The sequence below is a fragment of the Pan troglodytes genome, chromosome 15, assembly GCF_028858775.2.
Source record: "Pan troglodytes isolate AG18354 chromosome 15, NHGRI_mPanTro3-v2.0_pri, whole genome shotgun sequence".
Taxonomy (NCBI): domain Eukaryota; kingdom Metazoa; phylum Chordata; class Mammalia; order Primates; family Hominidae; genus Pan; species Pan troglodytes.
In genome coordinates, this window is record NC_072413.2 from 13,574,243 (window position 1) to 13,595,421 (window position 21,179).

The 21,179-nt window shown below is 45.0% G+C and overlaps 1 pseudogene; it reads right to left on the reverse strand.

Annotated features, from left to right (window-relative positions):
* Positions 1-4,012: 4,012 nt before the first annotated feature.
* On the reverse strand, positions 4,013-6,443 carry LOC112207577 (uncharacterized; annotated as a pseudogene).
* Between the last annotated feature and the right edge of the window lie 14,736 nt (positions 6,444-21,179).

The window sequence follows — 21,179 nt, forward strand, 5'->3', positions numbered from 1 at the left end:
CGCGCAGAGCCTCAGCCAGAATATCACGGACAGACACGGACAGAGAGAGGCCGGCGGGCTCCCAGGCACCTCAGCCGGCCTGTGCACTGCGGCAGATGCAGCCAGGAGGCCTGCCCGGACAGCCTGCCAGCGGCTCCTATAAAGGCCCACAGGCAGGCATGCTCCACCCCTTCATGAATGGCGGTGAGCCCTGAGACAGCCCATCCAACCCTGGAAGGGTCCCAGGGCGTCGAGGTCTGCGGCTGGGGTGTGGTGGGGTTGGAGGGGAGGTCGTGGTGATGGCGGTGTTCAGGACGGAGAGACGAAGAGGAAGGGGGCTAGGGGGAAGGGGTGACAGGGGCGCGTTTCTTGAACTGGCTCTCCGGACCTCTCCAGGAATCCCACGGGAACTGGAAGCCACTCTCCGGGCTCCCACGCGTCTTCAGCAGGGAGAAACCGGCCTGGGAGGGAGGGGAGTGTGGATCTGAACCCCCGTGGGAGTCTTGAGTGTTCCAGGCACTCTCTCAGTGAAGGAGGCAGTGCCTGTGGGTGTCGCCGTTGCCGGGACAGTGTCACAGGCGCAGGCGTGTGGCTGTCCTTCATTTCCACATAAGAGACCAGAGCAAGACCCCAGAGAGAAGATGCCTCCCCCGGCGTGATGGCCTGACGATGGACTCCGGTGTGCGGCAACGTGGGGAGTCTGCAGTGTGGCCGGTTTGGAAACTGACAAGGAGAGCGAAGGCACCATGCGGGTCTTCCACACTTCCCTGCATGTTTCTGGGTGCCCGCAGAGCGCTGGGAGCAAACAGTCAGCATGACACATCTCTGAACTGATCAACAAAGTGATGTAACACTTCTGTAGGGTCTGCCTACAGGGGCTTTGTGACATATCACTGCACTGATCACCCAGGTGATGGGACTTTTGTCTAGGCTCTGCCTATGGGGGCGTTGTGACATATCTCTACACTGATCAACCAGGTGATGTAACTCTAGGGTTGGATCAGCCTATGGCGGCATTGTGACATATTTCTGCACTGATCATCCAGGTGATGGGACTCTTGTCTAGGCTCTGTGTATGGGGGCTTTGTGACATACCTCTGCACTGATCACCCAGGTGATGTAACGCTTGACAAGGTTCTGCCTAAGGGGCATAGTGACATATCACTGCATTGATCACTGAGGAGATGTAACTCTTGTCCAGGCTCTGCCTATACGGGGCCTTGTGACATATCTCTGCACTGATTATCTAGGTGATGTAACTCTTGCTTACGCTCTACCTGCAGGGGCATTGTGAAATATCTCTGCAATGATCACCCAGGTGATGGGACTCTTCTCTAGGCTCTGCCTACTGGGGGCATTATCAGATATTTCTGCACTGCTCACCCAGGTGACGGACTCTAGTCCTACATTTGCCTATGGGTGCATTGTGACATATCTCTGCACTGATCACCCAGGTGATGTAACTCTGGTCTAAGCTCTGCCTAAAGGGGCATTGTGACATATCTCTGCACTTACCCAGGTGATGTAACTGTTGTATAAGCTATGCCTACAGGGGAATTGTGAGAGATCTCGCCACTGATCACCCAAGTGTTGTATCTATTGTCTAGGCTGTGCCTACAGAGGACTTTGCGACATACCTTTGCACTGATCACCCAGGTGATGTAACTCATCTAAGTTCTGCCTACAGGAGATTTGTGACATATCTCTGCACTGATCACTTAGGTGATGTAACACTTTTATAAGCACTGCCTACAAGGAATTTTGACAAATCTCTGCACTGATCACCTAGGTGATGTAACTCTTGTGTACCCTCTGCCCAAAGGGAGCATTGTGAAATATCTCTGCACTGATCACCCAGGTTATTCAACTCTTGTCTAGGATCTGCCAACAGGGGGTATTGTGAAATATCTCTGCACTGATCAACTTGGTGATGTAACTCTTGTCTAGGCTCTGCCTACAGGGGCGTTTTCACATATAACTGAACTGATGACAAAGGTGATGTAACGTTTGCCTAGGCTTTGCCTAGAGGGGACATTGTGACATATCTCTGCACTGATCATGCAGGTGATGGGACTCTACTCTAGTCTCTGCCTACAGAGGGCGTTGTGACATCACTCTGCAAAGATCACCCTGGTTATGTAACTCTTGTCTAGGCTCTGCCTATGGGGGCATTGTGACTTATCTCTGCACTGATCACCCAGGAGAAGTGACTGTCTTCTAAGTTCTGCCTAGAGGGAAATTGGGACATATCTCTGCACTGAATGGTGAGGTGATGTAAAACCTTCCAAGGCTTTGCCTACAGTGGGATTTATGACATATCTCTGCCCTGATCTCCCAGGTGGTGTAACTCTTGTCTAGGCTCTGCCTACTGGAGACATTGTGACATATATCCTCACTGATCACCCAGGTGATGTCACAATTATCAAGGATATGGCTACAGGGACATTGTGACATGTGACTGCACTGATCACACAGCTGATGTAACTCTTGTCTAGGCTCTGGCTACAGGGGAGTTGTGACACATCTCTGCGCTGATCACCCAGGTGATGTAACCCTTTTCTAGGCTCTGCCAAAAGGGGGCATTGTGACATAACTCTGCACTGATCACCCAGATGATGGGACTCTTGTCTAGGCTCTGCCTACAGGGGCATTGTGACATATCTCTGCAGTGATCACGCAGGTGATATAACTCTTGTCTATATCTGCCTACTGGCGGCATTGTGGTATATTTCTGCACTCATCACCCAGGTGATAGACTCTTGTCTTCGATCTGCCTATGGGGGCATAGTGACATATCTCTGCAGTGATCACTCATGTGATGTAACGCTTGTTTAAGCTGCGCCTAAAGGGGAATTGTGACAGATATCTCCGCTGATCACCCAGGTGATGTAACAATTTTCTGTGATTTGTCTACAGGGGACTTTGTGACATATGTTTGCACTGATCACCCAGGAGATGTAACTCTTGTCTAGGCTCGGCCTACAGGGGCTTTGTGACATATTTCTGCACTTATCACCCAGGAGATGTATCTCTTGTTTTGCCTCTGCCTACAGATGGTATTCTGACGTATCTCTGCACTGATCACCCAGGTGATGTAACTCTTGTCTAGGCTCCACCAACAGGGGGTATTGTGACGTATCTCTGCACTGGTCACCCAGGTGATGTAACATTTATCTAGGCTCTGCCTACTGGGGCGTTTTGATATAGCTCTGCACAGATCACCTAGGTTATGTAACTCTTGTCCACTCTCTGCCTCCAGGGGGCATTGTGAAATATCTCTGCACTGATCACCCAGGTAATGGGACTCTTCTCTATAATTTGCCTAGAGGGGGATTTATGACATATCTCTGCACTGATCACCCAGGTGATGGAAGTCTTGTCTAGGCTCTTTTTATGGGAGTGTTGTGTCAAATATCTGCACTTATAACCCAGGTGATGTAACTCTTTTCTAGGCTCTGTCTACAGGGATTTTTGTGACATATCTCTGCACTGATCACCTCGGTGATGTAAGCCTTGTATGGGCTTCGCCTACAGAAGTCTGTGACATATCTATGCACTGACCTCTGAGGTGATGCAACTCCTGTCTAGACACTGCCTACAAGAGACATTGGTACATATCTCTTCATTGATCACCCAGGTGATGGACACTCTTCTTAGATCAGCCTACATGGACATTGTGACACATCTCTGAACTGATCAACCAAGTGATGAAACACTTGTCTAGGCTCTGCCTACAGGGACTTTGTGACACATCTCTGCACTGCTCTGTGGAGTGTCTCACTGGGCCTAGACCTAGAAGGCAGGAATCCTAGGCCGGTCAGACCTGTGGAAAGGGCGGGCGGAAGACACGCACCTTCTTAGCCAGTCAGGTGTTCCCCGCGAAAGAGAGGACACCTCCCTGCCCCGACCCGACCCCGTCCCAACCCCGCGTCCTAAATCTCCTCCAGCAGAGCCCCGTATTCTTCCTCGCTTAGGGGTGCTTCCAGCGAGGCGGCCTCTTCCAAGGCCTGCAGCTCCCCTGGGGCCTCCGTTTCTACGAAATGTTGTGCCTGCTGCAGAAACTCCGGGCTCGCCAGGAGCTCATCCAGCAGCAGGCCGGAGGGGAGTGCAGAGGAGCACCCCTGCTCCTGGATCACCTAGGAAGGCCCCGGAAGGCCTTGCATCTGCCCCTGCTGCAAGGAGGCCTCCGTGGGCTCGGGCTGGCTAGGTGGAGCTGCCCCGGCTTGGGGTTCCCACGCCGCCCTGGCGACCTGGGACCCCGGCCCTAACTCCACCACGGACTCGCTTGGGACGCGAGTGGCGTGAACACAACTTGGCCCTGTGGCCCCGCTTGTGCGGGCCCAGGCTGTCCCACTGCGCAAAGGCCCGGCAGTTCGTTGTGCTGCGGGTCCAGGTCCTCCCGGCTTTTGCCCGGGTGCGGAGGCGACCGAGGAGCCTGAGGGTGGGAGAGCGCCCCTTCTGGAGGAGCCGGGGTGGTGTACGCAAAATCCCCGCGTGCCGGGGCAGGTGCGGATATCCCCTCTGCCGGTGCGGTGGGGCTGGGCTAGAGCACGGGGATGGCCCTCGTTCCCTGGCTCACGAAAGCCCCCTGTGGGAGAGCCCCAGGTGCACAGGGCACGTGGGCAGCGGGAAGCCCTGTTCCCGACGCGCCGGTGTGGGCAAAGGCAACCCACGAGGGAGCTGGGTGACACCCGCCAGGGTCCGCATTGCACAGGCCGCCTGCCTACGCAGGCGCCCTGCCAGCCTGTCCCGGATGCCTGGCGCTTTGACTCTGAAACGAGATCTGAATCCTGGACTCCGGGAGGCCCGTCTCTCTGGCCAGCTCTTCCCTAGCGACAATGCCTGGAAAGCGATCCTTCTCAAAGGCTTGGAGGAGCAGGGCGGTCTGTGATCTGGTGACGGCGGTCAGCTTTTGCCTGCCTTCTTGCGGGCCGCGTCTCCTGGGCCAGGGCCGAGATACCTACTGGTGCTGCCTCAGCTGGCGTGACCTCTCATTCTGAAACCAAATCTGGACCCAGGGCTCTGGAATGCTGATGGCCTGGGCTAGCCGTTCTCTGGTGGTGATGCCCGGGTACGGGTTCCACTAAAAGGAGGCTCGCAGGGCCTCGCTTTGGCTCGGGGTCCAAAAGAGTCTCCTTCGCCGTCCCCGTCCCTGGGCTTCCTGGGGGAGGGTGCCATCTGAAGGTGTCGGGAGGGCCATCACTGGGAGCCCCGGTCAGAATTTCACGGAAGGACACGGGCAGAGAGAGGCCAGAGGCTACCGTGCACCTCAGCCGGCCTGTGCACTGCAGAAGGAGCAAGCAGGAGGCCTGCCCGCAGAGCCAGCCAGTGGCTCTTATAAAGGCCTGCAGGCAGGCAGGCTCCACCACTTCCTGAATGGCGGTGAGCCCTGGGACAGCTCACCCCACCACAGAATGGTCCCAGGGCATGGAGGCCTGCGGCCGGGGGTGTGCTGGTGTTGGGGGGTAGGGCATGGTGATGGTGGAGATGGGGCCGGAGAGACGAAGAGGAAGGGGTGAGGGGGAAGTGGTGAGGGCGGCGCATTTCTGGGGCTGGCTCTCCGGACCCCTCCAGGATTCCCGTGGGAACGGGAAGAGGCTCTCTGGGCTCCCACGCATCTTCAGCAGGGAGAAACCGGCCTGGGAGTGTGGAGGGGAGTGTGGAACTGAACCTCCGTGGGAGTCTGGAGTGTTCCAGGCCCTCTCTCCGTGAAGGAGGCAGTACCTGTGGGTGTCGCCGTTGCCGCAACAGTCTCACACACGGAGGCGTGTGGCTCTCGTTCATATCCATGTAGGAGACCAGAGCGAGACCCCAGAGAGGATGCCTCCCCGGCGTGATGGCCTGATGATGGATTCCCGTGTGCTGCAACATGGGGATTCTGCAGTGTGGCTGGTTTGGAAACTGGCAAGGAGAGCGAAGGCACCATGCTGGTCTTCCACCATTCCCTGCATGTTTCCGGGTGCCTGCAGAGCTCCGGGAGCAAACAGTCAGCAAGACACATCTCTGAACTGACCAATAAAGTGATGTACCACTTGTCTAAGCTCTGCCTACAGGGGCTTTGTGACATATCTCTGCACTGATCAGCCAGGTGATGGGACTTTGTCTAGGCTCTGCCTATGGGGGCATTGTGACATATCTCTACACTGATCACCCAGGTGAAGTAACACTTGTGTTGGATCTGCCCATGGGGGCATAGTGACATATTTCTGCACTGATCACCCAGGTGATGGGACTCTTGTCTAGGCTCTGTTATGGGGGCTTTGTAACATATATCTGCACTGCTCACCCAGGTGATGTAATGCGTGACTACGTTCTGCCTACGGGGCATAGTGACATATCACTGCATCGATCACCGAGGTGATGTAACTCTTGTCCAGGCTCTGACTATAGCGGCCTTGTGACATATCTCTGCACTGATCATCTAGGTGATGTAACTCTTGCTTATGCTCTGCCTGCAGGGGCATTGTGAAATACCTGTGCACTGATCACCCAGGTGATGGGACTTTTCTCTAGGCTCTTCCTACTGGGGGCATTGTCACATATTTCTGCACTGATCACTCAGGTGACGGACTCTCGTCTTGGATTTGCGTATGGGGGCATTGTGACATATCTCTTCACTGATCACCGAGGTGATGTAACTCTAGTCTAGGCTCTGCTTACAGGGGGTATTGTGACATATCTCTGCAATGATCACCTAAGTGACGTAACACTTGTGTAGGCTCTGCCTACAGGGGCATTTTGACATATCTCTGCACTGTTAAACAAGGTGATGTAACTCTTGTCTAGACTGTGCCCACAGGGGGATTGAGAAATATATCTGCACTGATCCCGAGGTGATCAAACTCATGCCTGGTCTCTGCCTACTGGGGACATTGTGACATATCTCTGCACTGATCACCCAGGTGCTGTAACTTTAGTCTACGCTCTGGCTACACGGCTTTGTGACATATCACTGCACTGATCACCCAGGTGATATAACCCCTGTCTAGGCTTTGCCTACAGGGGGCTTTTGACATATCTCTGCACTGATCACCCAGGTGATATAACTCTTCTCTAGGATCTGCCTACAGGGTGCTTTGGGACATATCCCTGCAATGATCACCCAGGTGATATACCACTTGCCAAGGCTCTGCCTACAGTGGCATTGCGATGTATCTCTGAACTGATCACATAGGTCAGGTAACTCTTGTCTAGGCTCTGCCTACGGTGGCATTGTGACATATCTCTGCACTGATCATCCAAGTGATGTAACACTTGTCTAGAATCTGCCTAAAGGGACTTTGTGACATAACTCTGCACTGATCATCCAGGTGATGGGTATTTGGTCTAGGCTCTGCCTAAGGGGGCATTGTGGCATATTTCCGGACTGATCACCCAGATGACGGACTCTTCTCTTGGATCTGCCTATGGTGGCATTGTGACATATCCCTGCACTGATCACCCAGGTGATGTAACTGTTGTATAAGCTCTGCCTACAGGGGAATTGTGAGTGATCTCGCCACTGATCCCCGAAGTGATGTAACTATTGTCCAGGCTTTGCCTACAGGGGGCTTTGTGACATACGTTTGCACTGACCACCCCGGTGACGTAACTCATCTAAGTTCTGCGTACAGGAGCTTTGTGACATATCTCTGCACTGATCACTTAGGTGATGTAACACTTTTGTAAGCACTCCGTACAGGGAATTTTGACAAATCTCTGCACTGATCACCTAGGTGATGTAACTCTTGTGTACCCTCTGCCCAAAGGGGACATTGTGAAATATCTCTGCACTGATCGCCCAGGTGATTCAACTCTTGTCTAGTATATGCCTATAGGGGTTATTGTGAAATATCTCTGCACTGATCAACTAGGTGGTGTAACTCTTGTCTAGGCTCTGCCTACAGGTGCGTTTTCACATATCCCTGAACTGATGACAAAGGTGATGTAAATCTTTACTAGGCTTTGCCTACAGGGGATATTGTGACATATCTCTGCACTGATCACCCAGGTGATGCAACTCTTCTCTATGCTCTGAATACACGGGACATTGTCACATATCTCTGCACTGATCACCCAGGTGATGCTACTCTTCTCTCTGCTCTGCCTACATGGGGCATTGGGACATATCTCTGCACTGATCACCCAGGTGATGTAACTCTTTTCTAGTCTCTGCCTACATAGGGCGCTGTGACATCACTCTGCACGGATCACCCGGGTTATGTAACCCTTGTCTAGACTCTGCCTATGGGGGCATTGTGATTTATCTCTGCACTTGTTTCCCAGGAGTTGTGACACTTGTCTAAGCTCTGCCTAGAGGGACATTGGGACATATCTCTGCACTGATCACTTAGGTGATGTAGAATTTGTCTAGTCTTTGCCTACAGTGGGATTTATGACATATCTCTGCACTGATCACCCAGGTGATGTAACTCTTGTCTAGGCTCTGCTTACAGGGGGTATTGTGAGATATCTCTGCACTGATCACCCAGGTGATGTAACTCTTGTCTAGGCTCTGCTTACAGGGGGTATTGTGAGATATCTCTGCACTGATAACCCAGGTGATGTAATTCCAGTCTGGGCTCTGCCTACACGGGCATTATAACATATCACTGCACTGATCACCGAGATGATGTATCTCTTGTATAGGCTTGGCCGACATGAGGCATTGAGACATATCTCTGCACTGACCACTGAGGTGATGCATCTCTTGTCTGGGATCTGCTTACAGGGGGCATTGTGACATATCTCTGCCCTGATCACCCAGGTTATGTAACTCTTGGCTAGGCTCTCCCTACTGGAGAAATTGTGACATATCTCCGCACTGATCACCCAGGTGATGTCACTTTTGTCAAGGATATGGCTACAGGGACATTGTGACATGTCACTGCACTGATCCCACTGCTGATGTAACACTTGTCTGGGCTATGGCTACAGGGGCTTGTGACACATCTCTGCACTGATCACCCAGGTGATGTAACCCTTTTCTAGGCTCTGCCAAAAGGGGTCATTGTGACATAACTCTGCACTGATCATCCAGGTGACGGAACAGATGTCTAGGTTCTGCCTACAGGGTCATTGTGGCATGTCTCTGCAGTGATCACGCCGGTGATGTAACTCTTGTCTGTATCTGCCTACTGGTGGCATTGTGGCATATTTCTGCACTGATCACCCAGGTGATGGACTCGACTTGGATCTTCCTATGGGGGCATAGTGACATATCTCTGCACTGATCACTCATGTGATGTAACGCTTGTCTAAGCTGCGCCTAAAGGGGAATTGTGACAGATATCTCCACTGATCACCAAGGTGATGTAACAATTTTCTGTGATTTGTATACAGGGGGCTTTGTGACATATCTTTGCACTGATCACCCAGGAGATGTATCTCTTGTCTAGTCTCGGAATAGAATGGAATTGAATCACCCCGAGTAGAATGGAATGGAATGGAATGGAATGGAATGGAATGGAATGGAATGGACGGAATGGAATTGAATCAATCCAAGTAGAACGGAATGGAATGGAATAGCATGGAATGGAATGAATAGAATGGAATGGAATGGAATAGAATGGAATTGAATCAACCCGAGTAGAACGAAACAGAATGGAATGGTACGGAACGGAATGGAATACAATGGAATTCCATCAACCCGAGTAGAACGGAATGGAATGGAATGCAATGGAATTGAATGGAATGGAACAGAATGGAATTGAATCAACCCGAATTCAATGGAATGAAATGGAATGGAATGGAATGGAATGGAGTAGAGTAGAATGGAATGGAATCAACCCGAGAAGAACGGAATGGAATGGAATGGAATGGAACGGAATGGAACGGAATGGAATGGAATGGAATAGAATAGAATAGAATTAAATCAACCCAAGAAAAACGGAACATAACGGAATGGAATGGAATGGAAAGGAATGGAATGGAAGAGAATGGAACTGAATCAAACTGAATGGAACGGAATTGAAAGGAATGGAATGGAAGAGAATGGAACTGAATCAACCTGAGTGGAACAGAATGGAATGGAAAGAAATGGAATGGAATGGAATTGAAAGGAATGGAATGGAACTGAAAGAATGAAATGGAATGGAATGGAATAGAATGGAATGGAATGGAATGGAATTTAATGAATGGAATGGAATGGAATAGAATGGAATTGAGTCAACCAGAGTAGAATGGAATGGATTGGAATGGCATGGATTGGAATGGAATGGAATGGAATGGAATGGAATGGAATGGAATAGAATGGAATTGAATCACCCCGAGTTGAATGGAATGGAATGGAATGGAATGGAATGGACAGAATGGAATTGAATCAATCCAAGTAGAACAGAATGGAATGGAATAGCATGGAATGGAATGAATAGAATGAAATGGAATAGAATGGAATTGAATCAACCCTAGTAGAACGAAACAGAATGGAACGGTACAGAACGGAATGGAATACAATGGAATTCCATCAACCCGAGTAGAACGGAATGGAATGGAATGGAATGAAATGGAATGGAATGGAATCGAATGGAATGGAATCAACAAGAGTAGAACGGAATGGAACAGAATGGAATGGAATGGAATTGAATCAACCCGAGTAGAACGGAACGTAATGGAATGGAATGGAATGGAAGGAATGGAATGGAATGGAATGAAATGGAACGGAATGGAATGGAATAGAATGGAATTGAATCAACCCTAGTGTAATGAAATGGCAAGGAATGGAACCAAATGGAATGGAATGGAATGGAATAGAATGGAATTGAATCAACCTGAGAAGAACAGAATGAAATGGAATGGAATGGAATGGAATAGAATGGTATAGAATAGAATGAAATTGAATCAACACGAGTAGAACGGAATGGAATGCAATGGAATGGAATGGAATGGAATGGAATAGAATGGAATTGAATCAAACCAAGTAGAATGGAATTGAATGGAATGGAATGGAATGGAATAGAATGGAATTGAATAACCCTGAGTAGAATGGAATGAAATAGAATGGAGTAGAATAGAATGGAATTGAATCAACACGAGTAGAACGGAATGGAATGGAATGGAATGGAATGGAATGGAATACTATGGAATAGAATGGAATTGAATCAACCCGAGTAGAACGGAATGGAATGGCATGCAATGGAATGGAATGGAACTGAATGGAATGGAAAAGAATGGAATTGAATCAACACGAATAGAATGGAATGGCAAGGAATGGAATGGAATGGAATGGAAAGGAATGGAATGGAATAGAATGGAATTGAATCAAACCAAGTAGAATGGAATTGAATGGAATTGAATGGAATGGAATAGAATGGAATTGAATAACCCTGAGTAGAACGGAATGAAATGGAATGGAATAGAATAGAATGGAATTGAATCAACACGAGTAGAACGGAATGGAATTGAATGGAATGGAATGGAATGGAATTGAATACTATGGAATAGAATGGAATTGAATCAACCCGAGTAGAACGGAATGGAATGGCATGCAATGGAATGGAATGGAATTGAATGGAATGGAATACAACGGAATTGAATCATCACGAATAGAATGGAATGGCAAGGAATGGAATGGAATGGAATGGAGTAGAACGGAATGGAATTGAATCAACCCGAGCAGAACGGAATGGAATGGAATGGAATGGAACGGATTGGAATGGAAAGGAATGGAATGGAATAGAATAGAATAGAATTAAATCAACCCAAGGAAAATGGAACGTAACGGAATGGAACAGAACAGAACGGCATGGAAAGGAACAGAATAGAAGTGAATCAACCTGAGTAGAATGGAATGGAATGGAAAGAAATGGAATGGAATGGAATGGAAAGGAATGAAATAGAATGGAACGGAATGGAATAAAATGGAATGGAATTTAATGAATGGAATGGAATGGAAAGAATGGAATTGAATCAACCCGAGTAGAACGGAATGGAGTGGAATGGAATGGAATGGAATGAATGGAATAGTAGGGACAGGAATGGAATAGAATGGAATTGAATCAACCCGAGTAGAACGGAATGGAACGGAGAGGAATGGAATGCATTAGATTGGAATTGAATCAACCCGAGTAGAACGAAATGGAATAGAACGGAATGGAATGGAATGGAATCGAATGGAATGGAATGGAATGGAATGAAATAGAAGGGAATTGAATCATCGCGAGTAGAATGGAATGGAACGGAACAGAACGGAATGGAATGGAATAGAATGCAATCGAATTAACCTGAGTAGAACGGAAAGGAATGGAATGGAATGGAATGGATCAGAAAGATATGGAATAGATTGGAATTGAATCAACCAGAGTAGAACGGAATGGAGTGGAATGGAACGGAAAGGAACGGAATAGAATGGAATGGAATCAAACCGAGTAGAACGGAATGGAATAGAATGGAATGGAATGAATGGAATGGAATGGAATGGAATTGAATAGAATGGAATTGAATCAACCCGAGTATAAACGAACGGAACGGAACAGAATGGATTGGAATATAATGGAATTGAATCAACCCGAGTAAAACGGAATGGATTGGAATGGAATGGATTGGAATGGAATTGAATAGAATGGAATTGGATGAACCCAAGTAGAACGTAATGGAATGGAATGGAATGGAATGAAATGCAATGGAATAGAGTAGAATGGAATGGAATCAACCCGAGAAGAACGGAATGGAATGGAATGCAATGCAATGCAATGGAATTGAATAGAATGGAATAGAATGGAATTGAATCAACCCGAATGGATGGAATGAAGTGGAATGGAATGGAATAGAATGGAATTCAATCAACCTGAGAAGAACGGAATGGAATGGAAAGAAATGGAATGCAACGGAATGGAATGGAAAGCAATGCAATGGAACGGAATGGAATGGAATGGAATGAATGGAATGGAATGGAATGGAATCAAGCCGAGTTGAGCGGAACGGAACGGGACGGAACGGAATGGATAGGAATAGAATGGAATTGAATCAACCCGAGTAGAATGGAATGGAATCGAATGGAATGGAATGGAATGGAATGGAATAGAATGGAAAGGAATCAACCAGAATAGAAAGGAATGGAATAGAATGGAATGGAATGGAATCGAATCAAATGGAATTGAACTCAATCAACAAGAGTAGAACGGAATGTAATATAATGGAATGGAATGGAATGAATGAAATTGAATGGAATGGAATGGAACGGAATGGAAAGGAATAGAATGGAATTGAATCAACCCGAGTATAATGGAATGGAACGGAACGGAACGAAATGGAATGGAATGGATTAGAATGGAATTGAATCAAACCAAGTAGAACGGAACGGAATGAAATGCAATGGAATGGAATGGAGTGGAATGGAATGGAATGGAATAGAATGGAATTGAATCAACCTGAGTAGAACGGAATGAAATGGAATGGAATGGAATGGAATGGAATGGAATACAATGGAATGGACTAGAATAGAATGGAATTGAATCAACACGAGTAGAACGGAATGGAATGAAATGCAATGAAATGAAATGGAATGGAATGGAATGGAATGGAATGGAATGGAATGAAATGGAATTGAATGGAGTGGAATGAATGGAATGGAATGGAATAGAATGAAATGGAATAGAATGGAATTGAATCAACCCGAGTAGAATGGAATGGAATGGAACGGAATGGAATGGAATGGAATAGAATTGAATCAACACGAATAAAATGGAAGGGAATGGAATGGAATGGATTGGAATGGAAATCAATAGAATGGAATTTGTTCAACCCGAGTAGAATGGAGAGGAATGGAATTCAATGGAATGGAATGGAATGGGATAGAGTAGAATGGAATGGAATCCACGTGAGTAGAACGGAAAGGAATGGAATGGAATGGAATGGAATACAGTGGAATTGAATAGAATGGAATAGAATGGAAATGAACCAACCCGAGTGGAATAGAATGAAATGGAATGGAATGGAATGGGATGGAATAGAATAGAATGTATTTGAATCAACCTGAGTAGAACGGAATGGAATAGAAAGGAACGGAATGGAATGGAATGGAATGCAATGCAATGGAATGGAACGGAACGGAATGGAATGGAATGGAATGGAGTGAATGGAATGGAATGGAATGCAATGGAATCATCCCGAGTACAATGGAATGGAACAGAACAGGACAGAACGGAATGAATTGGAATAGAATGGAATTGAATCAACCCAAATAGAACGGAATGGAAGGGAATGGATAGGAATGGAATGAATGGAATGGAATGGAATGGAACGGAATGGAATGGAGTAGAAAGCAGTTGAATCAACCTGAGTACAACAAAATGGAATGGAATGGAATGGCATGGAATGGAATGGAATGGAATGACATGAAATTGAATGGAACAGAATGGAATTCAATCAACCCGAGCCGTATGGAACTGACTGGAATGGAAGAGACCGGAATGGAATCGAATTGAATGGAATGGAATAGAATGGAACTGAATCAACCCGAGTAGAATGGAACGGAATGGAATGGAATGGAATGGAAAGGAATAGAATGGAATGGAATCAACCCGTGTAGAACGGAATGGAATGGAATGGAATACTATGGAATTGAATCAAACCGAGAAGAACGGAAAGGAATCGAATGAAATGAAATGGAATGGAATGGAATGGAATGGAATAGAATGGAATTGAATTAACCCGAGTAGAACGGAACGGAACTGAACGGAAAGGAATGCAACGGAATGGAATGGAATAGAATGGAACTGAAGCAACCAAAGTAGAACGGAAGGGAATGGAATGGAATGGAATGCAATGGAATGGAATAGAATGGAATTGAATCAACCCGAGTGGAATGGAATGGAATGGAATGGAATGGAACGGAATGGAATGGAATAGAAATGAATTGAATCAAACCCAAGTAGAACGGAATGGAATGGAATGGAATGTAGTGGAATGAATAGAATGGAATGTATTGGAGTAAAATGGAATTCAATCAACATGAGTGGAACGTAATGGAATATAATGGAAAGAAATGGAATGGAATGGAATGAAAAGAAATGGAATTGAATTAACCCGAGTAGAACGTAACGGAACTTAACGGAAGGGAATGGATTGGAATAGAATGGATTTGAATCAATCTGAGTATAATGGAATGGAATGGAATGGAAAGGAATGGATCGGAAGAGAAAGGAATTGAATCAACCAGAGTAGAAAGGAATGGAATAGAATGCAATGGAATGGAATGGAATGGAATTGAATGCAAATGAATCAACCCGAGTAGAACGGAAAGAAATGGAATGGAATGAATGGAATGGAATGGAATGGAATGGAATGAATGGAATGGAATGGAATAGAATGGAATTGAATCATCACTAGTAGAACAGAACGGAACAGAATGGAACGGAACGGAATGGAATGGAAGAGTATTGAATCAAATGAACCTGAGTAGAACGGAATGAAATGCAATGGAATGGAATGGAATGGAATAGAATGGAATTCAATCAACCAGAGTAGAACGGAATGGATTGCAATGGAATGGAATGGAATGGAATGGAATGAAATGGAATGGAATGGAATAGAATGGAATGCAATCAACCCGAGTAGAATGGAATGGAATGGAATGGAATGGAATGGAATGGAATGGAATGGAATGGAAAGTAATGGATAGAATGGAATTGAATCAACCCGAGTAGAACGGAATGGAATGGAATAGCATGAAATGAAATGAATAGAATGGAATGGAATGAAATGGAATGGAATGGAATAGAATGGAATTCAATCAACCCGAGTAGAATGGAACGGAAAGGAACGGAAAGGAATGGAACGGAATGGAATGGAATAGAATGGAATTGAATCAACCCGAGTAAAACGGAATGGAAAGGAATGGAATGGAATGGAATGGAATCGAATGGAATGGAATCAACCAGAGTAGAACGGAATGGAATGGAATTGAATCAACCCCAGTAGAACGGAATGTAATGCAATGGAATGGAATGGAATGAATGGAATGGAATGGAATGGAATGGAATGGAACGGCATGGAAAGGCATAGAATGGAATTGAATAAACCCGAGTGTAATGGAATGGAATGCAACGGAACGAAATGGAATGGAATGGAATAGAATGGAATTGAATCAAACCAAGTAGAACGGAATGGAATGTAATGGAATGGAATAGAATGGAACGGAATAGAATGAAATTGAATCAACCTGAGTAGAACGGAATGGATTGGAATGGGATGGAAAGGAATGGAATGGTGTAGAATAGAATGTAATTGAATCAACACGAGTAGAACGGAATGGAATGGAACGGCATGGAATGGAATGGAATGGAATGGAATTGAATGGAATGGAATAGAATGGAATAGAATCAAACAACGTAGAACGGAATGGAATGGAATGCAATGGAATGGAATGCAATGGAATAGAATGGAATTGTATCAACCCGAGTAGAACGGAATGGAATGGAATGGATTGCAATGGAATGGAATGGAACTGAATGGAATGGAACAGAATGGAATTGAGTCAGCCCGAGTAGAATGGAATGGCATGGAATGGAATGGAATGGAATAGAATAGAATGGAATGGAATTGAATCAACCCGAGCAGAACGGAATGGAATGGAATGGAATAGAATACAATAGAATTGAATCAACCCGAGAAAAACCAAACATAACGGAATGGAATGGAACGGAATGGGATAGAATGGAATAGAATGGAAGTGAATCAACCTGAGTAGAACGGAATGGAATGGAAAGAAATGGAATGGAATGGAACGGAATGGAAAGGAATGAAATGGAATGGAACAGAGTGGAATGGAATTTAATGAATGGAATGGAATGGAATTGAATCAACCCGAGTAGAACGGAATGGAATGGAATGGTATGAATGGAATAGTATGGAATGGAATGGAATAGAATAGAATGGAGTTGAATCAACCCGAGTAGAACCGAATGGAACGGAATGGAATGGAACAGATTGGAATTGAATCAACCCGAGTAGAATGGAATGGAATGGAATAGAATGGAATGGAATGAATGGAACTGAATTGAATGGAATGGAATGGAATGGAACGGAACGGAATGGAAGAGAATGGAATTAAATCATCGCAAGTAGAACAGAATGGAATGGAATGGAGCGGAATGGAATGGAATATAATGCAATCGAATTAACCTGAGTAGAAAGGAACGGAATGGAATGGAATGGAATGGAATAGAATGGAATTGAATCAACCCGAGTAGAACAGAACGGAACGGAACGGAATGGATTTGAATAGAATGGAATTGAATCAACCCGATTAGAACGGAATGGAATGGAATGGAATGGATTGGAATGGAATTGAATAGAATGGAATTGGAAGAACCCGAGTAGAACGGAATGGAAAGGAATGGAATGGAATATAGTAGAATGGAATGGAATCAACCTGAGACGAATGGAACGGAATGGAATGGAATGCAATGGAATTGAATGGAATGGAATAGAATGGAATTGTATCAACCCGAGTGGAATGGAATGGAATGGAATAGAATGGAATTGAATCAACCTGAGTAGAACGGAATGGAATGGAAAGGAATGGAAAGGAATGGAATGAAATGGAAAGAAATGGAATGAATGGAATGGAATGGAATAGAATGGAATGGAATGGAATCAACCCGAGTAGAGCGGAACGGAACGGAACGGGATGGAACGGAATGGATTGGAATAGAATGGAATTGAATCAACCAGTGTGGAATGGAATGGAATGGAATGGAATGGAATGGAATGGAATGGAATGGAATCAACCAGATTAGAACAGAATGTAATGGAATGGATATGAATGGAATGAATGGCATGGAAAGGAATGGAACGGAAAGGAATGGAACGGAATGGAAAAGAATGGAATTTAATTGAATCAACCAGAGCAAAACGGAATGGAATGGAATGGAATGGAACGGAATGGAATGAAATGGAATGGAATAGAATAGAATAGAATAGAATTAAATCAACCCGAGAAAAACGGAATGGAATGAATGGAGTGGAATGGAATGGAATGGAATGAATGGAATGGAATGGAATGGAATGAATGGAATGGAATGGAATGGAATAGAATAGATTGGAATTGAATCAACCCGAGCAGAATGGAATGGAATAGATTGGAATGGAATGGAATGGAATGGAATCAACCCGAATAGAACAGAATGTAATGTAATGGATAGGAATGGAATGAATGGAATGGAATGGAATGGAATGGAATGGAAAGGAATGGCATGGAATGGAATGGAATAGAATGGAATTGAATCAACTCGAGCCGTATGAAACTGAACGGAATGGAACAGAACGGAATGGAATCAAACGGAATGGAATGGAATAGAATGGAATTGAATCAACCCGAGTAGAACGGAATAGAATTGAATGGAATGCAATGGAATGGAATGGAATAAAATGGAATAGAATCAACGGAATGGAATGGCATGGAATGGAATGGAATGAATGGAATGGAAAAGAATGGCATGGAATGGAATGGGATAGAATGGAAGCGAATAAACACAAGTAGAACAGAACGGAACGGAACGGAACGGAACGGAATCACCCAGATTAGAACGGAATGCAATGGAATGGAATGGAATGAATGGAATGGAATGCAATGGAATGGAATGGAATAGAATGGAATTGAGTCAACCCGAGTTGACCGGAATGGAATGGAATGGACTGAAATGCAATGCAATGGAATGGAATGGAATAGAATGGAATTGGATCAACCCGAGTAGAACGGAACGGAACGGAACAGAATGGAATGATTTGGAAAAGAATGGAATTGAATCAACCTGAGTAGAACGGAACAGAATGGAATGGAATGGAATGGAATGGAACGGAACAGAATGGAATAGAATGGAATTGAATCAAACCTAGTAGAATGGAACGGAACGGAACGGAGCGGAACGAAACAGATTGGAATGGAATAGAATGGAACTGAATCAACCCGAGTTGAACGGAATGGAATGGAATGGATTGGAATGGAATGGAATGGAATAGAATGGAATTGAATCAACCCGAGTAGAATGGAATGGAATGGAAAGGAATGGAATGGAATGGAATGGAATGGAATGGAATGGAATGGAATGGAATAGAATGGAATTGAATCAACCACAGTAGAAAGGAATAGAATGGAATGGAATGGATTGGAATGGAATAGAATGGAATTGAATCAACCACAGTAGAAAGGAATAGAATGGAATGGAATGGAATGGAATGTAAAAGAATAGAATGGAATTGAATCAACCCGAGTAGAACGGAATGGAATGGAATGGAAAGGAATGGAATGGAATGGAAAGGAATGGAATGGAATGGAATAGAATGGAATTGAATCAATCCGTGTAGAATGAAATGGAATGGAATGGAATGGAATGGAATGGAATGGAATGGAATAGAATGGAATTGAATCAACCCGAGTAGAATGGAATGGAATGGAAAGGAATGGAATGGAATGGAATGGAATGGAATGGAATGGAATAGAATGGAATTGAATCAACCACAGTAGAAAGGAATAGAATGGAATGGAATGGATTGGAATGGAATAGAATGGAATTGAATCAACCACAGTAGAAAGGAATAGAATGGAATGGAATGGAATGGAATGTAAAAGAATAGAATGGAATTGAATCAACCCGAGTAGAACGGAATGGAATGGAATGGAAAGGAATGGAATGGAATGGAAAGGAATGGAATGGAATGGAATAGAATGGAATTGAATCAATCCGTGTAGAATGAAATGGAATGGAATGGAATGGAATGGAATGGAATGGAATGGAATGGAATGGTTGGGAATGTAATGGGATGGGATGGAATGGAATGGAATAGAATGGAATTCAATCAACCCTAGTAGAATGGAAAGCAATGGAATGGAATGGAATGGAATTGAATCAACCCTAGTAGAACGGAATGGAATATAATGGAATGGAATGGAATTAAAGCAACCCTAGTAGAACAGAATGGAATATAATGGAATGGAATGGATTGAATGGAATGGAACAGAATGGAATGGAATGGAATAGAATGCAATTTAATCAACCCAAGTAGAACGTAAAGGAGTGGAATGGAATGGATTGGAATGGAAAAGAATGGAATTGAATCAACCCGAGTGGAATGGAATGGAATGGAATGGATTGGAATGGAATGGACTGGAATGGAATCAACCAGAGTATAAAGGAATCGAATGGAATGGGATGGAATGGAATGAATGGAATGGAATGGAATGGAATGGAATGGAATGGAATGGAAAAGAATGAAATGTAATAGAATAGAATTCTATCAACCCGAGTAGAATGGAAAGGAATGGAATAGAATGCAATGGAATAGAATAGAATGGAATTGAATCAACCCGAGTAGAATGGAATGGAATGGAATGGAATGGAATAGAATGGAATGGAATGGAATGGAATAGAATGGAATGGAATGGAATGGAATGGAATCAACCCGAGTAAAACAGAATTGAATGGAATGGAACAGAATGGAATGGAACGGAATGAATGGAATGGAAAAGAATGGAAGGGAATGGAATGGAATAGAATGGAATTAAATCAACCTGAGTAGAACGGAACGGATGCGAACGGAATGGAATGGAATGGAATAGAACGGAATTGAATCAACCCGACTAGAATGGAACGCAGCGGAACGGAACAGAACGGAATGGAATGGAATAGAATGGATTTGAATCAACCCGACTAGAACGGAAGGGAATGGAATGGAAGGCAATGGAACAGAAAGGAATGGAATGGAATGGAATGGAATGAAATAGAATGGAATTGAATCAACCCGAGTAGAACGAAATGGAATGGAATGGAATGCAATGCAATGGAATGGAATGGAATGGAATGAACTGGAATGGAATAGAATGGAATTGAATCAACCCGAGTAGAACGGAATGGAATGGAATGGAAAAGAATAGAATGGAATTGAAAAACCCGAGAAGAATGGAATGGAATGGAATGGAATAAAAAGGAATTGAATCAACCAGAGTACAATGGAAAAGAATGGAATGGAATAGAATGGAATGGAATGGAATGGAATGGTTTGGAATGGAATGTGATGGAATGGAATGGAATGGAATGAAATAGAATGGAATTGAATCAACACTAGTAGAACAGAATGGAATGGAATGGAATCGAATGGGATAGAAGGAATGGAATGCAAAGGAATGGAATGGAATAGAATGGAAATGAATCAACCCGAGTGGAGTGGAGTGGAGGGGGTTGGAGTGGAGTGCAGTGGAGTGGAATGGAGTGGAGTGGAATGGA